Source organism: Triticum dicoccoides, chromosome 1B (genome assembly GCF_002162155.2).
Source record: "Triticum dicoccoides isolate Atlit2015 ecotype Zavitan chromosome 1B, WEW_v2.0, whole genome shotgun sequence".
In the NCBI taxonomy this organism is placed as follows: domain Eukaryota; kingdom Viridiplantae; phylum Streptophyta; class Magnoliopsida; order Poales; family Poaceae; genus Triticum; species Triticum dicoccoides.
In genome coordinates, this window is record NC_041381.1 from 672769566 (window position 1) to 672780676 (window position 11111).

An 11111-nucleotide genomic window follows, 5' to 3' on the forward strand; every position below is an offset into this window, starting at 1 on the left:
GGTCAAGTGGAACGCGTCAACCAGATTCTAGAAGACATGCTTCGAGCCTCTGTTATCTCATTCGGAATGGACTGGGAGAAGTGCCTTCCATTTGCCGAATTCTCTTACAACAACAGCTATCAATCTAGCTTGGGTAAAGCCCCTTTTGAAGTTCTCTATGGACGACGGTGTCGAACACCCCTTAACTGGTCAGAGACCGGGGAAAGACAATTCTTTGGCCCGGATATGATTCAGGAAGCAGAAGAACAAGTTCGTATCGTTCGTGAAAAGTTGAAAACAGCCCAATCTCGTCAAAAGAGTCAATATGACCGAAAACATAAGGCTATGACTTTCGAGGTTGACGAGAAGGCTTATCTTCGGGTCACCCCTCTGAAGGGAACCCATCGTTTCGGTATCAAAGGCAAATTGGCTCCTCGTTACATTGGACCTTTTCGCATTCTCGCCAAACGAGGAGAAGTTGCCTACCAGTTGGAACTACCTCCGCACCTCTCCAGAGTCCATGATGTCTTCCACGTTTCTCAACTCAGGCGTTGCTTCTCGGATCCTATCCGTGAAGTGGACCACGAAACGCTTGATCTCCAAGATAATCTTACATATCGAGAGTACCCCATTCGTATCCTCGATCAGGCCGAACGTACCACCCGACGTCATAATATCAAGTTTCTCAAAGTTCAATGGTCGCACCATTCTGAGGATGAAGCAACCTGGGAAAGGGAGGATCGTCTTCGACTTGAGTATCCCGCCTTCTTCCCGGAGGAACCCAAATCTCGGGACGAGATTCTTTTGAGTGGGGGTGAGTTGTCACACCCTAGCTAGTCATGCATTAGAGTGTTGCATCATGTTTACTCTTTCATCAGAAACTTGAAATGGGGATCTGTGAAACCCTCAGAATCATTTCTGAAAATGATCCAAATAAAAATTTCTCCAAAAAGGTCCAAGAAAATGCTCATGTTGCTCTCTGAAAATATTGGACAGAGATAAAAATCAAACCAATATTTTTAAGAGCTCATAGGTATTTATTTTGGGCATTTGGAATTAATGCATAAATATTTGCATTGGAAATATATTAGTTATATATATTAATATATGTCCAAATATTATGCCAATTATAAAGGAGCTCTGGAATAATATATCTAGCTCCTGCAAAAATTGGCATAAGGTAAATAAATGATTTAGTATATTATTTAAATCAAAACAAATGTCAGAAATTAGAAAACAGAAAAATAAATAAAAGGGAGGACCTTACCTGGGCTCCTCCCTATGCAGCCCAGCCAGCTGGCCGGCCCAGCCAGCAGGCGGCCCAGCCCGCCTCCCTCCTCTATCGTCTTCGTCCTCGACAGAGGGAGGGGAGTGTGGCCGGCGCGCGCGCGCGCCACCGCGCCACGCCACCTCCCTCCCTGCCTGCCTGGCGCCCTTCTCGTCGCCCTCGATGCCCCGGACGACGCCACGCCCTCCCCTGCTCTCTCTCACTCTCCCTCGGTTCTTCCCTCCTCTCCCTCGCTCTCTCTCTCACACGGCCGAACACCACCATCGCCGCCGTTCGCCATAGCAGCCGTCACCGGCCACCCCTCGCCCCTCCGCTGAGCTCAGGAGCTCCGCCGCGACCCCCTCTTCCTCCCCACCAAGCCAAGCCCCTCGGGAAGCCCTGCATCGCCGCCCACGTCGCCGTTCCCCTCCTCGGCCACCGGAGATCGTCGTCGTCGAATCGAGAGCTACCGGACGTCCCCGAGCCCGCTAACCATCCCTGCAGCTCCGCGGTGAGCCACTGACCCGATTCCCCCTTGCCCCGTCGTCCCTAGCATCCTGTAGCTGCCGCCCCCTGGAGCTCCGAAGCTCGCCGCCGCCGTGCCTCGTCGCCACCGTGGCTGGAGCCGTTGTAGCTCGAAGCCGAGCACACCAACGTGCTCCACACCTCACCAGGAGCACGTAGCACGCACCAACGCCTCCCCTAGCGCCCTGCATCGCCTAACCCGCCGTTGGCCGAACTCCGGCCGCCGCTCGCGAGCTCGCCGTCGTCGGTACCGGCCACCTCAGGCGCGGCCACCACCACCGTTCGACGCGCGGGAGCAAGGGCTCTCCAACGAGCCCAAGCACGGCCTCGCCCGTGCCCTGTAGCGCGTTTCCGCATCGCGCCGCCGTCTCGGGCCTCGCCGGCGTCATGTCGCCGGTGGGTTTGACCCACCTTGACCACGGCAGGACCCCCCCTGTGTCCCTGACAGGTGGGCCCAGCCCTGTTAGCTAATTAGGATTAGCACTAACCGAATTAGTTAAACTAACTACCCCCCCTGACACTGACCAGTGGGCCCCAGCGCCACTAATTCCTAATTAGGATTTAATTAACCCTGTTAAACCCCCCTGTCACTGACGTGTGGACCCCACACGTCAGGTTTGACCCCAGCCAGCCGCAGTTGACCACTGACGTCATGCTGACGTCATGCTGGCGCAATATATATATTTCTGGATTTAATTTAAATCAGGAAATTCCAGAATATTATTTAAACTTCAAAAATTCATAACTTTTATTCTGTAACTCCAAATTAGACAAATTATATATGAAAAATGATCAGAAAAATCCAATCTATCCATCTGTACTACTTTCATGCATGATCAAACAAGTTAAATTGATGTTTTAAGCAGAACAAGGAAAAGCACTTTAAAAGGCCATGTTTGAGTTTGAAATTTGAATCTTTGATTCAAATTTGTTCAAACCCTTCTGGTTTTAGTTGCATTAGCCCAACACACTCATATTGCCATGTTTCATGCATGCATCATATTGTTGCACATTGTTTGGTGATGGTTGTGTATCGATGTCCTTTGCGACAGGTTCTGCCTCCGAGGAGTACCGTGATTACCCTAACGAAGAACCGTATCAGTGCATCGAACCATCAGGCAAGCAACCAACTATTTGATCATATCGATACAATCCCATGTTCTCGCTCCTGCTCTCTTTTACTGCATTAAGACAACGCGTTTCAAACTGCTGTGTGCTACGGTAGTTGAACCCATTTCCTCTGCATGACCTGTCATTGCCACAGTAACTAGATGAAACCCACTAGCATGTGTAGGAGTTGATTGAGCCATATGTATGTGTTGTTCCTACCTTGCTATGCCTGCTATGCTTAGAGTCGTGTCAGGTCTGGTTCATCTGGGTGATGGGCTAGAGTGAAATGATTATGTCGGTAATGAGAGTGGTGTGGTGAACACGATTTGGTAAAGGTATCGATGAGAGGCCATGTAGGAGTACATGGTGGGTTGTTTCATTGAAGCCGACCTTAAGCACTGAGATCTGTATGTGTGATTTGAAGAATCAGCTACTACCATGCATTGGGCCCGAAACCAATGGACCCTCTCGGCTTCTTATTCACCCTAGTTCTCCGTCCAGGAGTTGCAAGTAGTTTCTGGTGTTTGTAGTCTACTGGAGGCCGTGGACAGCGCTGACCGTAGGGGTGGGCTGTGATGCGGTAGGTACGTGGCCGGGTGTACCGAATACCCGTTAGGTATCTCGGGAACCCTGTTCACATCGTTCGGGACCGTATGGGAAACCTCGGCCGGACTCCCTGCGGATGGAACCTGGATAGGCGATAAACCTGGACTGGAGGCTTAGGTGGTTAGGTAGGTCGTGGCCGACACCCACGTTGGGCTTCCGCTTGAAGGTTGCCGAGTACATGTCGTGTAAACGACGGTAAGTGGTGAGAGCGTGTATGAAGAAGTACACCCCTGCAGGGTTAACATGATCTATTCGAATAGCCGCGTCCGCGGTAAAGGACTACTTGGTTGCCTATACAGTTCATAGACAAGTAAATGGAAACTGCTAAAAGCCTCAAGATAAGTGTGAGTGCCGAGGATGGCTCTTCCATAGGGAGACGGAGGTGGATCCTCGGTAGTGTATTGAAGTGGTGAGTAGTGGACTCGTGTGCGCAAAACCATTTCAAGTTGAAGTACCGTAGGATAGTCTAGCCAAAAGTCAAAGCTGGCTTGCTGCAATAACTCCACCAACCCTTCTTGATAATATGCATGTATGTAGGATCTGATGTAAGTCTTGCTGAGTACCTTTGTACTCATGTTGCTATAATCTACATTTTTACAGAAGACGCTGCAACCCCTTCTGATGGGTTCTATGTAGACGTTGACATCAACGAGTAGGATAAAGGCCCAGGTGGTGACCCTGAGCTTGTGAAGGACCACGTAGTATAGCCAGGCTTTCCAAGCCTCTTTTATTTTACTAGTTGTCTGTACCCAGACAAGTTACTTCCGCTGCTGGTTTGTATGACTGTATGACTTGAATGCTGGGTCGTGTGACCCGTACCTTGTGTATGTTATGTATGGCTCCCTGAGCCTTAAATAAAGTACTTGTGTCGTAGAGTCATGTTGTGATGCTTCGTTGTATTTGCACATATCGAGCATATTGTGTGTATGATTGAAATGCTTGGTATGTGTGGGATCTGACTATCTAGTTGTTTATCTTTAGTAGCCTCTCTTACCGGGAAATGTCTCCTAGTGTTACCGCTGAGCCATGGTAGCTTGCTACTGCTCTGGAACACTTAGGCTGGCCGGCATGTGTCCTTCTTCGTTCCTGTGTCTGTCCCTTCGGGGAAATGTCACGCTTTGAGTACCGGAGTCCTGTTAGCCCGCTACAGCCCGGTTTACCGGAGTCCTGCTAGCCCAGTGCTACAGCCCGGACCCACTTGCTGATGACCGACACGTTCGAAGCTGGGTCATGGATGCCTGTCCCTGTAAGTCTGTGCCACTTTGGGTTTACGACTAGTCATGTCAGCCCGGGCTCCTTATCATATGGATGCTAGCGACACTATCATATACGTGAGCCAAAAGGCGCAAACGGTCCCGGGCAAAGGTAAGGCGACACCCGTGGGGATACCGTGCGTGAGGCCGCAAAGTGATATGAGGTGTTACCGGCTAGATCGATGTGACATCGAGTCGGGGTCCTGACAGATTCAGACAGACTTAAGCTTCGATACGAGTGAGAAAAACTCATCGTATTCAACACCTTGAACTTATTGAAAACATTTCGCAACAAGCCGAGCTTAGTAGATAGTAACACTACTATCAGTGTCCGTCTTCCTCTTGAAGATCCATTTATTTAACATGGCTTGCTGATCATCGAGCAAGTCAATCAAAGTCCATACTTTGTTCTCATACATGGATCATATCTCAGATTTTATGGCTTCTAGCCATTTTGCGGAATCTGGGCTCATCATCGCTTCCTCATAGTTCGTAGGTTCATCATGGTCAAGTAACATGACTTCCAGAATAGGATTACCGTATCACTCTGGTGCAGATTTTATTCTGGTAGACCTACGAGGTTCAGTAGTAACTTAATCTGAAGTTTCATGATCATCATCATTAACTTCCTCACTAATTGGTGTAGTAGTCACAGGAACAGATTTCTGTGATGAACTACTTTCAAATAAGGGAGCAGGTACAGTTACCTCATCAAGTTCTACTTTCCTCCCACTCACTTCTTTCGAGAGAAACTCCTTCTCTAGAAAGGATCCATTCTAAGCAACGAATGTTTTGCCTTTGGATTTGTGATAGAAGGAGTACCCAACAGTTTCCTTTGGGTATTCTATGAAGATGCACTTCTTCGATTTGGGTTCGAGCTTATCAGGTTGAAACTTTTTCATATAAGCATCGCAACTCCAAACTTTAAGAAACGACAACTTTGGTTTCTTGCCAAACCACAGTTCATAAGGCGTCGTCTCAAAGGATTTTGATGGTGCCCAATTTAAAGTGAATGCAGCTGTCTCTAATGCATAACCCCAAAACAATAGCGGTAAATCGGTAAGAGACATCATAGATCGCACCATATCCAATAAAGTGCGGTTACGACGTTCGGACACACCATAACATTGTGGTGTTCCAGGTGGCGTGAGCTGTGAAACTATTCCACATTGTTTTAATTGAAGACCAAACTCGTAACTCAAATATTCTCCTCCACGATCAGATCATAGAAACTTAATTTTCTTGTTACGATGATTTTCTACTTCACTCTGAAATTCTTTGAACTTTTCAAATGTTTCAGACTTGTGTTTCATTAAGTAGATATACCCATATCTGCTCAAATCATCTGTGAAGGTGAGAAAATAACGATATCCGCCACGAGCTTCAATATTCATCGGTCCACATACATCTGTATGTATGGTTTCCAACAAATCTGTTGCTCTCTCCATAGTACCGGAGAACGGTGTTTTAGTCATCTTGCCCATGAGGCACGGTTCGCAAGTACCAAGTGATTCATAATCAAGTGATTCCAAAAGTCCATCAGTATGGAGTTTCTTCATGCGCTTTACACCGATATGACCTAAACGGCAGTGCCACAAATAAGTTGCACTATCATTATTAACTTTACATCTTTTGGTTTCAATATTATGAATATGTGTATCACACGATCGAGATCCAACAAACCATTTTCATTGGGTGTATGACCATAGAAGGTTTTATTCATGTAAACAGAACAATAATTATTCTCTAACTTACATGAATAACCGTATTGCAATAAACATGATCAAATCATATTCATGCTCAACGCAAACGCCAAATAACATTTATTTAGGTTCAACACTAATCCCGAAAGTATAGGGAGTGTGCGATGATGATCATATCAATCTTGGAACCACTTCCAACACACATCGTCACTTCACCCTCAACTAGTCTCTGTTTATTCTATAACTCCTGTTTCGAGTAACTAATATTTAGCAACCGAACAAGTATCAAATACTCAGGGGCTACTATAAACACTAGTAAGGTACACATATCAATAACCTGTATATCAAATATACCCTTGTTCACTTTGCCATCCTTCTTATCCACCAAATATTCAGGGCATTTCCACTTCCAGTGACCATTTCCTTTGCAGTATAATCATTCAGTTTCAGGCTTTGATCCAGCTTTGGGCTTCTTCACGAGAGTGACAACTTGCTTGTCATTCTACTTGAAGTTCCCTTTCTTTCCCTTTGCCCTTTACTTGAAACTAGTGATCTTGTCAACCATCAACACTTGATGCTCTTTCTTGATTTTTACTTTCGTCGATTTCAACATCACGAAGAACTCGGGAATCATTTTCGTCATCCCTTGCATACTATAGTTCATCACAAAGTTCTACTAACTTGGTGATGGTGACTAGAGAACTCTGTCAATCACTATCTTATCTGGAAGATTAACTCCCACTTGATTCAAGCGATTGTAGTACCCAGACAATCTGAGCACATGCTCACTAGTTGAGCGATTCTCCTCCATCTTTTAGCAATAGAACTTGTTGGAGACTTCATATCTCTCAACTCGGGTATTTGCTTGAAATATTAACTTCAATTCCTGGAACATCTCATATGGTCCATGACGTTCAAAACGTCTTTGAAGTCCCAATTCTAAGCCGTTAAGCATGGTGCACTAAACTATCAAGTAGTCATCATATTGAGCTAGCCAAAAATTCATAACGTCTGCATCTGCTCCTGCAATAGGTTTGTCACCTAGCGGTGCATCAAGGACATAATTCTTCTGCGCAACAATGAGGATAAACCTCAGATCACGGATCCAATCCGCATCATTGCTACTAACATTTTTCAACACCATTTTCTCTAGGAACATATCAAAATAAACATATGAAAGTAACAACGCAAGCTATTGATCTACAACATAATTTGCAAAATACTACCAGGACTAAGTTCATGATAAATTTAAGTTCAATTAATCATATTACTTAAGAACTCCCACTTAGAAAGACATCCCTCTAATCCTCTAAGTGATCACGTGATCCAAATCAACTAAACCATAACCGATCATCACGTGAAATGGAGTAGCTTTCAATGGTGAACATCATTATGTTGATCATATCTACTATATGATTCACGCTCGACCTTTTGGTCTCCGTGTTCCGAGGCCATATCTGCATATGCTAGGCTCGTCAAGTTTAACCTGAGTATTCCGCGTGTGCAAAACTGGCTTGCACCCGTTGTAGATGGACGTAGAGCTTATCACACCCGATCATCACGTGGTGTCTGGGAACGACGAACTTTGGCAACGGTGCATACTCGGGGAGAACACTTCTTGATAATTAGTGAGAGATCATCTTATAATGCTACCGTCAAACAAAACAGAATAAGATGTATAACAGATAAACATCATATGCAATCAAAATATGTGACATGATATGGCCATGATCATCTTGCACCTTTGATATCCATCTCCAAAGTACTGTCATGATCTCTATCGTCACCGGCACGACAGCATGATCTTCATCATCTTGATCTATATCAATGTGTCGTCACATGGTCGTCTCGCCAACTATTGCTCCTGCAACTATTGCTATCGCATAGCGATAAAGTAAAGCAATTTTTGGCACTTGCATCTTATGCAACAAAGAGACAACCATAGAGCTTCTGCCAGTTGCCGATAACTTCAACAAAACATGATCATCTCATACAACAACTTATATCTCATCACGTCTTGACCATATCACATCACAACATGCCCTGCAAAAACAAGTTAGACGTCCTCTACTTTGTTGTTGCAAGTTTTACGTGGCTGCTACGGGCTGAGCAAGAACCGTTCTTACCTACGCATCAAAACCACAACGATAGTTCGTCAAGTTGGTGTTGTTTTAACCTTCTCAAGGACCGGGCGTAGCCACACTCGGCTCAACTAAAGTTGGAGAAACTGACACCCGCTAGTCACCTGTGTGCAAAGCACAGCGGTAAAACCAGTCTCGCGTAAGCGTACGTGTAATGTCGGTCCGGGCCGCTTCATTCAACAATACCGCCGAACCAAAGTATGACATGCTGGTAAGCAGTATGACTTGTATCGCCCACAACTCACTTGTGTTCTACTCGTGCATATAACATCAACACATAAAACCTAGGCTCTGATACCACTGTTGGGGAACGTACTAATTTCAAAAAAATTCCTACGCACACGCAAGATCATGGTGATGTTATAGCAACGAGAGGGGAGAGTGATGTCCACGTACCCTCGTAGACCGTAAGCAGAAGCGTTATGACAACGCGGTTGATGTAGTCGTACGTCTTCACGATCCGACCGATCCAAGCACCGAACGTATGGCACCTCCGTGTTCAGCACATGTTCAGCTCGATGACGTTCCCCGGGCTCCAATCCAGCAAAGCGTCGGGGATGAGTTCCGTCAGCACGACGGCGTGGTGACGATGATGATGTTCTACCGGCGCAGGGCTTCGCCTAAACTCCGCGATGATATGACTGAGGTGGAATATGGTGGAGGGGGGCACCGCACACGGCTAATGAACGATCCATAGATCAATTTGTGTGTCATGGGGTGTCCCCTTGCCCCCGTATATAAAGAGCAAGGGAGGAGGAGGCCGGCCCTAGGAGGAGGGCGCGCCAAGGGGAGTCCTACTCCCACCGGGAGTAGGACTCCTTCTTTCCTAGTCCAACTAGGAGCCGTGCCCCAAACCCTTTGTCCAATTCGGACTAGGCTTGGGAGGGGGCGCGCGCCACCTCCTGGCTCCTTCCCACTAAGGCCCATTAAGGCCCAATACTCTTCCCCGTATTCCCGTAACTCCCCGGTACTCCAAAAAATACCCGAATCACTCGGAACCTTTCCGAACTCCGAATATAGTCGTCCAATATATCGATCTTTACGTCTCGACCATTTCGAGACTCCTCGTCATGTCCCCGATCTCATCCGGGACTCCGAACTCCTTCGGTACATCAAAACTCATAAACTCATAATATAACTGTCATCGTAACGTTAAGCGTGCGGACCCTACGGGTTCGAGAACTATGTAGACATGACATAGAACTGTTTCCGGTCAATAACCAATAGTGGAACCTGGATGTTCATATTGGCTCCTACATATTCTACGAAGATCTTTATCGGTCAAACCGCATAACAACATACGTTGTTCCCTTTGTCATCGGTATGTTACTTGCCCGAGATTCGATCGTCGGTATCCAATACCTAGTTCAATCTCGTTACCGGCAAGTCTCTTTACTCGTTCCGTAATACTTCATCCCGTAACTAACTCGTTAGTTACAATGCTTGCAAGGCTTAAGTGATGTGTATTACCGAGAGGGCCCAGAGATACCTCTCCGACAATCGGAGTGACAAAACCTAATCTCGAATTACGCCAACCCAACATGTACCTTCGGAGACACCTGTAGAGCACCTTTATAATCACCCAGTTACGTTGTGACATTTGGTAGCACACAAAGTGTTCCTCCGGTAAACGGGAGTTGCATAATCTCATAGTCATCGGAACATGTATAAGTCATGAAGAAAGCAATAGGAACATACTAAACGATCAAGTGCTAAGCTAACGGAATGGGTCAAGTCAATCACATCATTCTCCTAATGATGTGATCCCGTTAATCAAATGACAACTCATGTCTATAGTTAGGAAACATAACCATCTTTAATTAACGAGCTAGTCAAGTAGAGGCATACTAGTGACACTCTGTTTGTCTATGTATTCACACATGTATTATGTTTCCGGTTAATACAATTCTAGCATGAATAATAAACATTTATCATGAAATAAGGAAATAAATAATAACTTTATTATTGTCTCTAGGGCATATTTCCTTCAGCGCGAGCTCCGCCCCGGCCACCTCCCGGGGAGGCGGCGCGAGGCGGATCTGGACGGAGGAAGGGAGAGGGCGAAAGGGGGGCGGAGGCGGGGCGCGAGGCCGGGGGCCGGCGGCGGCGGGAGGGCCGGCGGCGGTGGGAGGGGAGGAGGGGAAACCCTCGCCTCTTGATGCTTCTTTTGATCAAGACTTGCTTATCAAGACTTGCTTATGGGTGTAGCTGGTGCGGTCCCAGGTGACGATAAAGCAAATTCATTGTTGGGGAAATTGGAGAATAGATTGGTGTGAAGATTTGGTCAATCCTTGCAATGCCTCATTATTAATTGTGATAATTTGAAGATTATTGACACCATGAATCAAGGACAATGTGCGGGGGCTGCGGCGACATTTTTTGACGATTGTTGTTGCTTATAGTTTGAAGAGCCTATGAGTGAAGTTGAACAACCCCCCCCCCCTCTCCCCCCAAGTATAACTGTTATTTCGAATGAATAAAGCCTTGTATTTTAAAAAAAAAACAAAGCTCCTCAAAGTCATTGAAA